We start from the raw sequence: 14,733 nt of genomic DNA, 5'->3' as shown, positions 1-14,733 counted from the left end.
CTAGATGCAAAAGTGATCAGGGAAGTCAAGTATTCAGAATGGCTTGCAAACATAGTACTGGTACCAAAGAAAAATGGCAAAATGAGAATGTGCATAGATTTCACAGATCTCAATAAAGCTTGCAAAAAGACCCTTTCCCATTGCCAAGAATAGATGCCTCCGTCGACAAAGCAGCCAGATGCTAGAGGTTCTCTCTCCTCGACTATTTCTCTGGGTATCACCAAATCTGGATGAAAAAAAGGACGAAGACAAGACAAGTTTCACCACTCCATTTGGGACATATTGCTACACCAGAATGCTAGAGGGCCTAAAAAATGTCGGAGCAACCTTTGCTAGAATGACAAAGGAAGTTTTGAGCTCACAACTAGATAGAAACATCATAGCCTACGTCGACGACATAGTGGTCATGAGCAAGAACAAGAATGATCATGTCTCCGACTTATAGGAGACCTTCGCCAACCTAAGGACAGCTGACCTCCGCCTCAACCCAGAGAAATGTATATTTGGAGTCACAAAAGGGAAGATGCTCGGTTATATCATAAGCAGCGAAGGCATCAAAGTGAACCCGGACAAAACCAGAGCAATAATGACAATGGCAGAGCCCAAAAACAAGAAAGAAGTGCAAAAGCTGATGGGAAGAATAGCAGCGCTCAACAGATTCATCTCAAAATCAGCAGAACGCAGCCTACCCTTCTTCCAAGCCCTGAGGGGCGAAGGCAACTTGGAATGGGGGTCCAAGCAGTTGGAGGCATTTCATAACTTGAAAGAGTATCTGGCAAACTCACTGATGGTCTCCGTCCCAGAATCGGACAGCCACCTATTGCTGTATGTGGCGGCCTCCGACCATGCAGTCAGCGCAGTCTTAGTCCACAAACTGGAAAAAGAATCAGGCAAAACTCAAAAACCAGTTTATTTCATCTCAGAAGCACTGTCCGGAGCCAAGCTAAACTACACAGAGGTAGAGAAAGTTGCCTACGTAGTACTGATGGCATCGAGAAAACTAAAGCATTACTTCCAAGCCCACGAAATCTTAGTTCCAACATCGCTGCCACTACAAGACTTACTCAGAAACAAAGAAGCCTCTAGCAGAATAGGCAAATGGGCTACAGAGCTATCACAGTTTGGTATCTCATATATCCCTAGAACAGCAATCAAATCACAAGCATTAGCTAATTTTGTAGCATATTGAACACCTCCGATAGAGCCCAAGGTACAACCAACAACTCAAGGCTAGATAGCATTCACGGATGGAGCCTGGGGCCAAGCCGGAGCAGGAGCCTCCGCTGTCCTAACAGCACCCTCCGGTGTCAGACTGAAATACGCAGCAAGGCTAGAGTTTAAATCATCAAACAACATAGCAGAATATGAAGGCTTGATCTTAGCGCTGAGCAAAGCAAAGGCCCTAGGGGCAAAAACATTGGCAGTCAAAATAGATTCTCAAGTGGTCACTGGCCAAGTAGAGAAAGAATACACAGCAAGAGAGCCAGAACTCATCAAATACCTATCCGTTGTCAGAAATTTGGAGCGAAGATTCGAGGGTTTCACCCTGAAGCACATCCCAAGATCAGAAAATGCAGAGGCAGATGAATTGGCAAAGGCTACGGCAAACAACCTGCCACTGCCACCAAACAGTTTTTACTAGATCTTGAAGTCTCCGGCAACTATGGAGACATCTAAGGGACTAAAGCCCATACTACACCTGCAAAATGAAGATTGGAGAAAGGCGATAACAGAATTTCTAGAAGGCAAAACCACCGAAGAAGATGAAGCAAAAGCAGCAAAAATACAGGCCAGGGCAAGAAATTACACAATCATAGATGGTGCACTGTACAAGAAAGGAGTGGTCCAGCCTCTCCTCAAATGCATATCGTAGAGCGAAGGCATAGAGTTGCTTCAAAAAATACACTCAGGAATTTGCGGGTCGCACATTGGCTCTAGAGCTTTATCAGCAAAGGCAATAAGGCAAGGCTTTTATTGGCCAACACGCATACAAGACGTAGAGCAGACAGTCAGAACATGCAAAGCATGCCAAACATTCTCTCTAGGACAGTCAAAACCATCGTCAGAGACCTAGCTTATACCTCCGACATGGCCGCTGCAAAGATGGGGTATGGACCTGGTAGGCCCATTACCGCCGTCCCAAGGAGGAAATAGATTCGCAGTAGTAGCAGTGGAATATTTCACAAGATGGATAGAGGCAAAGCCACTGGCGAAGATAATCTCAGAAACTATTAGAAAATTCTTCTAGCAGAACATCATTTGCAGATTCGGTGTACCAAGGATTTTGACAGTAGACAATGGAAAACAATTTGATTCAGAGAACTTCAAAGAATTCTGCAAAAGCATAGGGACAAAACTAGCCTTCGCCTCGGTATACCACCCAGAGTCCAATGGCGCTATGGAAAGAGCAAATAGAATAGTGTTTTCAGCAATATCAAAAACACTACTGGGCCTACGCAAAGGAAAATGGATAGATGAGTTACCTAGAGTTATTTGGTCACACAATACATCCGTCTCAAGAACAACAGGATTCACACCATTCAAACTGCTTTATGGAGAAGAGGCCATGATGCCAGAAGAAATAAAGCACGAAAGCCTCCGCACAACGAGTCAGCTGATGTTGCAAGATGAAGAATATGCAAAAGAAACAATAGAAGCAATAAGACTGGAAGCAGTCGAAAACATTGCAAAATATCAGTCCCAAACCAAAAACTGGAGAGACTCCCAGGTGGTAAGGAAAGACATAAAACACGGAGACCTCGTACTCAGAAGAAAACCCAATGCATAACTTGTCGGCAAGTTGCAACCAAAATGGGAAGGCCCATACACAGCAACGGCAGCAGGCCGACCTGGTTCTTTCCACTTGATCGACAGCGAAGGTGTCACGACAACCCACACATGGAATATTGACAATCTTCGTAGATACTACATCTAGGCAATGTACCAAAGGGCAACCTCCGCAAAATATAAGCGGAGGCCCCTCCATGCATTTACCTTAGTTTTTTTTACTTCAATCAAAACAAAATGTAAAAGAGCCTGCACTCTTTTCCTCACAGGAGAACTCCAAGTGGAGGTGAGGTTTTTAACGAGGCAGGCTCAATGTAAAAATCCTCTACAAGTATAAAGAGGTAATTCCCCAAAAGAACGCCCCAAAAAACCCAAAACCGAAAGCGGACAGCTCTGGCGCCGCAATATTCGGTAAACAAAAACTACAGGTCCTTTCAAAGCGCCAGCCATAGGCAAGCGCAATTTGAAACGACCTCTATGGCCAAACTGGCCTTCGACCTTGACAAGGACTTGACCAAAGTCAGGCATCAAGGCAAATATTTTTTGGCAAAAAAGGCCTCCGACCCTTGACAACGACCTGACCAAAGTCAGGCATCAAGGCAAAAATCTTTGGCCAAAAAGGCCTCCGACCCTTGACAAAGACCTGACCAAAGTCAGGCATCAAGGCCAAAATTTTTGGCCGAACAGGCCTCCGACCCTCGAAGAAGACCTAAACAAGATCAGGCGCCAAGAAAAAAAACAACCTCGGCTAAACAGGCCTCCGGCCTTTAAAAAAACACACCCCTAGCATCAGGGGGAACAAATCTATGGCGCCAGAACCAGGAAAAAGGTCTCCGCCATCCGAAATAGGAAAAATAGAAAGTGCCTGACAAAACGCTGCCACCACTGCGGCGCCAGGCCTCTTTACTTCAAAAAGATCTCAAGGGGAACGAATAATTCTGGCAAGATACAGGCCATTAAAGCCAAGATACGTTCCAACTAACAACGTACAAAAATATTAACACCCGAAAGCCACCAGCCCACTATAAAAACAGATTCCCCCCCATGCCCTTAAGAAACTCAGTCAGCATAAGGCGCAAGGGCACAAGGGGGGAGCAAGGCATAGCACAGGCAAAAGCCATAGCGATAGCCATGGAGGTAGGGGTCTCCTTAGATATCTAAGTTGGCCGTAGATATTGTACGAAAACTCGTAAAATCGGAGGCAACAGTAGACAGTCGGAGGCAGTGGGAAAAGAGATAGAGCCTACGACACGGTGATGAACAGCAAAGGCCTACGGGAGAAGGGGGATATCGCACGAAAACTCGTAACATCCCCCCGATGCTGGAGACCTAACCTGCCATCACCAAAGATCAACCATGTCCCATGGGTGTGTAGCGTCGGAGACCCATACCACCAGGCAGCTAAAACACCCAGCTAAAGAAATACCAAAAGTCTCCGCCGTCTGCACAAGCTGCGCCGAACCTCCTATCGGGTCAAACACCGATTCAGCAAGCCCCGCTAGGCGGACTTCAAGTACACCTCCGCCGGTCAAAAAACTGCCAACACTTCTACCCCGGCCATCAAGCAAGCACAGAGAAGGAAGGAACATGGGGCGGAGGTCCTAGCCACCACCTCTATATCGCGCACATTCGCCCAAGCAAAGGACAACGGTGTGCGAGCTCGGGACTAGACGAGATGTGTAAACTACCACGACGGGCTCAAGCCACCGCACAAACAATCAAGAAAGTGAACCTGTCTTGTATTCCATAAAGCGTCGGGAAACATTCTTACAAGACACCAACTTGAAATAAAATCCTAACTATTGTGACAGAGGTCCGCGCTAAGCGAGCGTGCGAGTAAACCCAGCACGCTCATCGTCTATGTCAAACCTAACTGACTCGAACATGTCGCGCGCAACGCTACGGGGAAAGGCCGAACGCCAATACTCCCAAAGCTCTCCGCTCATGTAAACACCGTCGTTGTAGAGAGTCAAAGGCACAACATCTTGCGCAGGCTCCCGGTTCGAAACCTGCGTAAGGTTAAAAATTTTCACAAAACCATTCAAAACAAAATAAACTTTATTCACAAAAGTCTAGCTGGGCTGCAAAATACACGCTGAAACAACTAAGTACTACAAAGAGCCTAGACCTCCGGCGCATCGGCCGCAGCGGAAGTCCCTGGAGCGGAGCCCGCATCAACTGTGGGCGGGCACGGCGCCTGTGGCCTCCGACCACCACCACCACCGCCGATCGTAGATCCCCTCGGAGCGCCACCAGCGGCGGAGGCACCGACCGCAGTCGCCGAGCGCGGAACTGACGAAGGCCTGCCCGCTAGACCCTTCTGCGCGTCCTACATCATAGGCTAGAGTGTCAGGGGCAAAACCAACGAAAGCCTTCGCAGCATCGCCAAAAACAAAAAGAAAAAGGGGCGGTTACAAAGACTACAAATACCTTCGCCCTCTTGTCCTCCGCCAGTTTTCGGGCAACAGATCTCCCAAATGGGGCCCAAAAGTGCCCAATGAAATTTCTTAAGGTTTTTCGCAAACCAAGAGAAGTCTCACCGAGCTCCTTCGGACCAGGTAGCGCCCCCTTCGGAATACTTTCGGTATGCGTACACCCGCCGCGTGCCAAAAGTTTGGCATAATTCGTCACTCCCGCTAGCGCCCCGTAGTCTGTGCAACTGTTGATCAGACCGGGGAGCTTCGCAAGGTGACGCTTTAGCCAGGAGGCGAGGGCGTACACGCTGTCTTCCTCTGGAGGAGCGGAGGTTTCGCCTCCGAGCTCGACGACGGTGGCCCAGTAGTGGCCAATGGTTGCAGCAAGGACTCCTTTGACCGAGTCCAAACGCCTCGTCGTCAAAGACAGCTGCTCCCTCACTGCCGCTGTGGATTCCTTCTCAGAGGCAAGCTCTCGCCGGAGACCCTCGGTCAGCTCGTTCGCCCTACGGGCCTGCTCGACGGACAAAACCTTCGCTTCCCAGGCCTTGGCGAGATCGGCCCTCAAGCCATCCTTTTCTCGCTCCTTCTCCGTCAGAGACAGGCGGAGAGCTGTAAGAGAGTCCGACAGACCCCCTTTTTCACCTTCCAGGTGCTCGATTTCCGCCTTGAGCGCTTCGATCGCGACGTCTCGGTCGGAGACCTCGCGGGTACAGCGCTCTTCCATAACAACACCCGTGTGATACCCCTGCGACCAGAGGGAAAAAACCAAAGCGATCAGCAACGAAATCCAGAACAAGTCTAGAAGCGAGCATACAAAAAATAAAAGGAGGAAAGGGGCAAAACCGCCGGAGACGCACCAGGCTCTAGTGTTCCAGGTGAACGCGGAGAAGCTAGAAGAAATCCATGACCCTCAGACGCTGTTTGAAGCGATCTATTCAAAGAAAAACAAACAAACACGAAACGATAAGGTGAGAAAAGCAAATCTCACGTTAAACGCACCAACAACCAAAGACCACCTCCGACGTCTCCAAGAACGGCAAGATAACACTCCTCCCAACCAGAGATAGAAGTGTCGGAGGAGCCTACGTAAAAAACAACAACAACAACAGCTCAGGTCAGATGGCAGATCAGAAATAGGCCAGATGATGATCAAAATAAAAACATTTTATACTCACTCGGACCCGGCGCCATCAGCCCTGGCTGCCCCAGACTGAACCTAGCGCCTGTAGCGGCCGCTTGCTCCTCCGGGGTGAGGAGTCCAGCCATGACATTACCTGCAAAGCAACAGATACACAGTATTAGCACTTAGCGCAATACGCAAAGCAATGAACCAGGCGAAGACAATAAACACGAAGATGTGCACCAAACAGACTTACTCATAAAAAGCCCAGACTGGGCAGCTTGCGCGCGCCCTCTGAGTAGAAGTCTCCACCATATCATGTGGCGGAGGCCCAAAGGGCTGGACTTCCTCAGCTAGCGGCCCGGCGGGCGGAGGACTCGAAGAAGGCCGAGCCACTGGGGCCTCCTCAGCAAGCGCGGCCTCTAGCTGCCCGATGTCGGCTGCAGGCACGGGCGAAGGCACGACAATGGCAGGGGATGAAGGAGCATGCCATGGGATGGCCTCCCTATCCTCTTCAGAGCTTGAGCACAGCCCGCCAAGAACGTCGGGCATAGGCTTGACGGTGCTGTCTTTCGGCTACTCGCCGACGCTCATAGCACCATGCGAGGAGCGTGCCAGGGCAGCGCTGGTTTCCAAACGCCCGGCACCGCTCACAGCTCCACTCATTGGGCACACCAGAGCTACAGGAGAGCCGCGATCCCCTCCGCTCGCAACTCGCACGTCCGCTAATAGGACGGAGGAGTCTCAATGTCTTCACTTCCGGCGGAGGCCACGCCCGCACTACCGGTAGAAGACATGGCCGGCGCAATCAATGGAGCATTGCTCTTCTTCTTTTTCGCGGGCACCCGAGATACAACGGCGCTCTTCCTCTTCTTAGACTCGGCCTCCACTGTAACGTTCTTCGCGAAGGCCTTCTTCTTCTTTTTCTCAATCGAGGCCAGAACCTCGGTGAGAACCACGCGCTCCCGATAGATGATCCCGACCTCCTCAAAAACTCGATTGAGCCGTGGCATGGTGCCTGCCATGGCCATCCGAGACGTGTACTCACGCTCGGAAATCTTGCCAACCAACCCTATGGCGGCTTCCTCAACCTCGGAGATGAAACTGTCCTCCATCACCCCCTCCCTCAAAGACTGACCAAAATGGGGAAACAGAATCCCGGCCTCCGGCCCAAAGACGGGAACCTTCACATGTTCTAGCCGAAAGGCTGGGTTGTTTTTGCCTAGGGGCCAGTAGTTGGAGGCCATAATCTCCTCCACCAGGTTGCGGCCACCGGAGTAGTGGCACGCTGCCGCAAAAGCCTAATCACAAGACTCCCTCATCGGAGACACCTCCTCCGGCGGATCCACACGCGTGAGCGGCGCCATCTCCTCCATCCTCAAAGTCAATGGATACTCTGAGAACTCCATGCCATCCTCAGCAGTGCTACGAACCCCGTAGGTCTTCACGTAGAACCATTCCTCGAGCCAGCCACGGTCCCACTTGCCCTTCTGGCAGAAAGAGATCTCCAGGTGGTCCACACCCTGGTTCCTCTTAGACATAAAGGTGCAACTACCATACTGGTAGATCACCTCCACCTCCTTGCCCTCTCGCACCTCCTTTTTCTTCTTCGGCTATTTCTGCAGCTCGTAGTACGCGCAGAAGGTATCCACATCCGGCTCGGCACCGTAAGAAACGCACGGCCAACAAAATTTGCTAAGCGTGAGGAAGGCAGTAGGGGTCAGATGATGGAGCTGGACATTGAAGGTCTCCAACACCCAGCGGAGGAAGGGGATGTAAGGAAGGCGGAGGCCGCACGTGAAGAAGTCCCGAAAGACCACCGCGTATCCCTCCTCTGGCTCTGGAACAGTCTAACCCGATGGAGGGATTTTTACCCTAGAAGAAGGAAAACATGACTCCTTCAATATCTTCGCGATTGCCTCCTCAGTAATAGAGGAGGGGCCGAAGTCCCAAGACTTTATCACCATATCTCTAGAGTCTACGGCGATCAGGTCTCCGATAGACGTAGAGACACTCCCCAAATCCTCCTCCACTAGTTTTTCAAACTCCAACGCGGAGGCAGAGGCAAGCATGCACTCCTCAAAGCGCGCACCCCAGCCGATGGCCCTAATGCCGAGAAGGTGGCGGTAGGGTCCGGAAAAGGCGGGCCGACGAGTTTGGGCAGAGGCGGAAAGAAAAGCTACCGCGACAGCAACCTAAGCGCGAGACGCAAGCAGAAAGACAGAACGCGCAGGGGCAGCGAAAGGCGAAAGCGAAGAGAGCAGGGAGCGATTTCTCGAATGCAACGAAAGCGAATGAGCGATGCAGGGGGGGGACCCCGCCACCAACAGCACCCTTATATAGGCAGCGGGTAGGCGGTCCGGCTCCCGCCACACAATGGTCACCTCCAAAAGATTCGCCCGCCACACAACGGTCACCTCCGGAAAATTCGCCCGCCGCGCAACGGTCGTCTCTGAAAAAGTCGCAGGGTGTGCAACGGAAACTGACACGGCAGAAACGGCCGCGCCGTAGGGCAACGGCTAGATTTATTGCCCAATGGCTACTCTCAACGAGACCAACGGCCACGCCAGAGTGGGCCAGGGGGGGAAGTAGCGGGGCCTTCGCTCGAAGACACCGATGAATATGGCCTCCGCCCCCGCCAACGCCTTTGGCCAAGGCGTTTTGAGCTCACGGCACGCTCCGGCGAACCATGGTCTCAAAAGGGGGGAACTGTTGTAACACGGCTTCGGCGAGTGACGGAGGCCTCCGACAGCAAGGTGTCGCTAAGGCGTCTTCGAGCTCTTAGGGCGGAGACCTGGCGCTGATTAAAGGAACTTTCCTGACTATGCTCGTAGGGCACTACATGAGGCTCGGCAGGCTTGTCGCGAATTCCACCCAGGCCGGGCGCTGAGACCTCCGACCTATAGTCAGGCGGATGCCGCCCCGCTTCGGCTCGCCTCCGGCGATGAGGGCGGAGGCCGCCTTACCACTGAACTAATTAAACAAACAATCTTGCCTGAGTGTGTGCAGGTACTCAAGCGCAGGCGCCTGTGGTCCGCACGAGCGCGCCAGCACGACCCCCGTGCGGTCGGGTGGAGACATACGGACGATGTCTCCGACCGGACCGATGGAGACCCGCCAAGATGACGGCGTGCCTCCGACGATGTAGTCCAGCGTCGGGGACCACGGCCCCCGCGCGTCCGGGCGGAGACATACGGACGATGTCTCCGACCGGACCGGCGGAGACCCGCCAAGGCGACGGCACGCCCCTGAAGACGGAGGCCAGCATCGGGAACCCAGGCCTTTGAGCCGGAGACCGAGGCACGGTGGGCCGACCGCTTATGGAAGCCCGTTACTCGAAGTCGGAGTGGCAGGAATGCCCCGCAAACAAGAGACCAGAGGCGGAATATGACAGGAATGTAACGTAGCAGTTGAGGGGCATTGTAATAAATTCCATCAGGAAGTAGTTGAGCCCTATAAATAGGGAACACTTATAACCGTGCGGATGGTTGGTGAATGAATGAATGAAACCCTAGCTTTCCGTGCCAACTCACTATACGCCCTCCTGTCGTGCCTATCCCGAGCCTCCGCCCAAGGGTGACGCCCGACGGGCGAAGGCCTCAGTCTTCCCCTCGTTGTCTGAAACCGCTAGTTTCAACACTTTACGAGCACCCTAGGAGGTCATACAGTGTACAGTTGGACCGTCCTAGCAACTAATTTCAAGCTTTATTACATAATAGGGGTTTACAACTGAGCTAAGGGAGATGCTGCAACCTACGAAGGTGGGCGCCTCCGTTGCTGGCTGCGCGATCCTGCTCCGGCTTCCGAGAAGAGCACGTTGATTTTTCTCCTAGCCCTGCTGTTGGTCGCTGGGAACAACTCGTCCAGAGCTTCAACCTGGCTCGACGTCAAGTTATGAAGGTGGGCGCCTCCATTGCTGGCTGCGTGATCCTGCTCCGGCGTCCAAGAAGAGCACGTTGCTTTTTCTCCTAGCCCTGCTGGTCGCTGGAAACAGCTCGTCCAGAGCTTCAACCTGGCTTGACGTTAAGTTCCCTGTGAATATTGCGTCGTATGCCGCTTGGACGCAGATGAAACTGCTGCCCGCTTGTCATTGACTTGTCAGGGTTCACTTTTAAAATTCATGATATACCGGATTTATTTATTTATTTATTACAAAATTTATAATAAGAAAATAGAGATTTCCGGTTTGCACTTTGCAGAGATATAATGCTTGCATTGAATAATAGCACACAACCAGAGCTCCAGAAGGTGATGACTCTGACGAGGATACATACAGCCACCGTATCCTGTACAGCTATACTCCTGACTTGAACAGACAGAGATGGAAACGATTACGTATATACAAGTTTTACGTATATATAAATACCTCATCGTCCCGTGCGAGCACAAAACACGACGTCAGCAGGGGGGCGGGCCGAGGCCCAGAAAGCGAGCAAGTGAAGTTGCGGTGACCCTTTTGGCGCTAGGGGCCCATTGATCCAATTCACCTTACATTCCCATGCGTCTCGTCGTCATATCATCCATGAGTGAGGCAAAAAGGTGAGCAAAAGCTCGGAGATTTTATATTCCAGAGGGTCCATATCAGCCTGTGTTGGCAGAGTACCTGCTCAGTGAATTAGCTCATCGTCGTCGATTTCAGAGTAACTGGTTCAAGCAATTTACTTGGCTAGAATATTCACCTCATACAAATCGTGCTTACTGTCTGTCATGTTTTTTTATCTTCCAAGAAGCCAATTGGGAAAGTTGGATCAGATACATTCATAGTAAAGTGGTGGGGTTTCAGAACCGGAAGAAAGTTAATTGCGGAAATGAATGTTCTTTTCTAAAATACATGGGAGATGCCGGCTCAGCCCACAATTATTCTGTTCGGTGTTTTAATAATCTTAAGAACACAATGGCTCAAATTGACATTGTGATTGTTAAGCAAAAAGAGATAATGGTTGCAAAAGGAAGACGAAGGCTTGCGACGACGATTGATTGCATTAGGTAATAAGATCAATTTCTCAAGTCTTTCTACAATATTTAAATTTAACTTGCTTTCTTTAAGTACTTATAGGTGGTTGATATTCCAAGGTTGTCCCTTTAGAGGCCATGATGAATCTCCACATTCCTTAAACAGGGGTATTTTTCTTGAAATGGTCAAGCTTTTGGCTTCCTATAACACGGAGGTTAATGAGATTGTGTTGGAAAATGCTCCCAAAAATGCAAAATACACTTCACCTGATGTCCAAAAGGAAATTCTAAGCATACTTACTCGAAAAGTGCAGAAATCAATTAGAGAAGAAATTGGCAATAGCAAATTTTGCATAATGGTTGATGAAGCTCGAGATGAGTCCAAAAAAAAGCAAATGGCGATAGTCCTCCGATTTGTCAACAAGGAAGCCCTTATAAGGGAGTGTTTCCTTGATCTGATCCATGTTAGTGATAATACAACTTTGACACTTAAAGAGTCAATTTGTGCCGTCCTCTCAGCTAATGGCCTAAGCACACAAGATATAAGAGGTCAAGGTTACGATGAGGCCAGTAACACGAGAGGGGAGTGGAACGGATTGAAAGCTCTAATTCTCAATGAGTGCCCATATGCATATTATATTCATTGCATGGCTCATCAGCTTCAGTTGGCAATTGAATTGGGAGAGCTTGACACAGGGCGAGGGGCAAATCAGATTTCCTCCCTACAAAGGCCAGGGGACACTAGATGGAGTTCCCATTATAGGTCTATTCTAAGCTTAAAGAAGATGTTTGGTACCACAGTTTCAGTCATCAAGCGACAGAGCTTTTGTCCCTTTGTGCTTCTTTGGATCCTAGGCTGGACACATTCAACATAGACAATATATGCACTCTGGTGGAAAAATATTATCCTGCTGATTTCTCAAGTCAACAAAGAGTTCAATTGGAGTGTCAGCTGCCACATTTTCAAATTGATGTATGCAACGGTCCAGAACTAAAGGAATTATCAACACTTGCTGCTCTAACAAGTGGACTATTTAAAACATGAAAATATCCATCTTATCCTATGGTGGTCAGGTTATTAAAATTAGTATTAACTCTTCCAGTATCAACTGCAACCACTGAAAGATGCTTTTCAGCCAATGGGAGATGGATTTCTGTGAGATTGTTTGGTAATTTATATTGAGAAGGAATTTGTTGCATCAATCAGTACTGATGATATTATTACAGCATACGATCTTGCTGCTAGTTATTTTGGTTAAGACTTATGAAATATGCTATTATTATATCATTATATGTGACTAAAACCAGCTCACGCAGCTATCAAAGCTTTATCCAACACAACCCCGCCCCCCCCCCCCCCACACCACACCCCACACCTCGCACACACACACGCATCATCGGTCGTCGTCCCCTCGTCGTCGCGCGCGCTCCATCGCGTCGTACGTGTCGTGCCGCTTCCCGGAAACTTGGAAGGCGTACGCGCGTGCTCGATCTATCGACTTCAGTTACGTTACGTGTGCGTGCATACATATGGATGGAATGCCTGTACATGTGAAACTACCAAGGGCAGTCCCAATAAAAAAAACTAGAGGAGTTTCTATAACACAGGATACCGCACCAAAAAAAAGTACTGCTTTTCAACCCATGGTTTCTATGAGTAATAACTATTTTCTCTTTCTCTCTCCCAACTCTATTTTTTCCTCCAATGGGAGTGCGACACGAGCTCTCTATAAAAACTGGTGGTTTCTCCCCAATAGCGATTTCATGGTTTCTTGGTACATTGGGTCAAGAGTAGACCTAGTTTCTTCATGAAGAAACAATTTCTATGATTTTTGCACTCTTTCTTCATTAATTACGTTACCATGTCAGCATTTTGCCTACGTGGCAAGTTATTTAATAAGGATAGAAACCATCATCAATGCACCGTTGGGACTGCCCTGATGTACTACTCGTACGTACCATGTCTGCATGCATACGTAAGCCTACTACTGGTCTAGTATTAGCTGTAAAAAAGTCCAGCGAGATCGAGATCGAGATCGAGGTCGTGTGACTAAGACGACCTGTATAAACTGTTAGACCAACGGTACGCACGTACTTCGTCGTCCCGTACACGTAGGGATGAAAACAGTACGGATATTTTTCGACCGTATTTAAAATTGAATTTGTTTAGAGGGGTCGAGATCTGTCCGTATCCGAGTCCAGATATCCCACATCCGATACCGTATTCGTATCCAAATACTCAAATCGCATATTTATGATGTCGATATCCAATCGTATTATATCCGATATAGTTAACACTATCCGTATTCAAATTCGAATCCGAACAGAAATATAAAAACAAATATAATATCGTGATATCCGTCCATATCTACACGTAACGGTCGTCGCCTTCCGGCACGGGGTCTGTCTTCATCATGAAAGCCTTTTCCTTGGATTTTTACTTTTTTTTTTTCTGATGAGATCAAACGACGTACCGCCAGCTGACACGTAACGTAGTAACCAGTACTGCATGCTACTCTCTCTGATGTTAAATAAACCAACTTTTAGGGTCGTTTTAAGTTAAAAATCTTAAGTTTAGTTAAATTTATATGTAATATCTGTATTTATGACAGTATAGGCTGCGGTGGGGAGCACTGCTCGCGCATGTAATCGGATGTTGCTTCTTCTCCTTATTATTAATCAAAGCCGGTGGTTTACCGGATCTTTAAAAAAAAAGACACAAAACGAACACAATATAAAAATATATTTCATGGTGATCTAATGACACTAATTTACTGTTATAGATACTAATTTTTTAGAGTTTTAGTTATTTTTTAAATGATTACGACAACTATAAAAGTTGATTAATTTATTTTGGATAGAGTGAGTAGCTAGGTGCCAACAAGAAGCGAGCGACGAGGGAGCTGGCGACCATTAGCTTAATTGCTTGCATTATTGTCGAGATCATCTGTCGATCATAGTCAGGTCCGGAAGGAACTACTGACTGTGGAAAGCGCATTAAGGCCAATCTCAATGGAGTTTCATCAGAGTTTTATGGGCATTAAATAGGCTGATGTGGCACCGTATTGATGAAGAAAGAGATGATAAGAGTTTCATGGGAGTAGAGAGAGTTTCATGGGGATGAAACTCTTCTGCACTATTTTCAAAATATGGATGCATTGGTAACAGGGCCATGAAATCCCCATTGAGACTGGCCTAATAATAACGGTGGTGTTTGTTGGTGTCAAGCGCAGGAGGATTGAATTGAAGGCCTCCTTTGACCGCCCTGGCCCCTGGGTGGGTCGCAAAAGCGAGCACGCGATCGAGGCTAGTAGCTTGCTTGTTTCCCGCTGCTGGGTTCCTGGTGTTTGCGTGCGTTCCCGCGGCAGCCCCAACCGGCAGCAGCTGCAAGTCGTCTTCCTTCTCTTGAAACTTGAAAGCGAATGAGAATGAAACAGCTGCAAGTTAAACTCATAT

General features: G+C 49.0%; 1 pseudogene; it reads left to right on the top strand.

Moving 5' to 3' along the window:
* The first annotated feature begins 8,051 nt into the window (after positions 1 to 8,051).
* LOC136455407 (uncharacterized) lies at positions 8,052 to 14,703 on the top strand (annotated as a pseudogene).
* Positions 14,704 to 14,733: the final 30 nt, after the last annotated feature.

Source organism: Miscanthus floridulus, chromosome 5, assembly GCF_019320115.1.
Source record: "Miscanthus floridulus cultivar M001 chromosome 5, ASM1932011v1, whole genome shotgun sequence".
Taxonomy (NCBI): Eukaryota; Viridiplantae; Streptophyta; class Magnoliopsida; order Poales; family Poaceae; genus Miscanthus; species Miscanthus floridulus.
The sequence above is the reverse complement of the archived record's forward strand: the minus strand, read 5'-3'. Positions and strand labels throughout refer to the sequence as shown.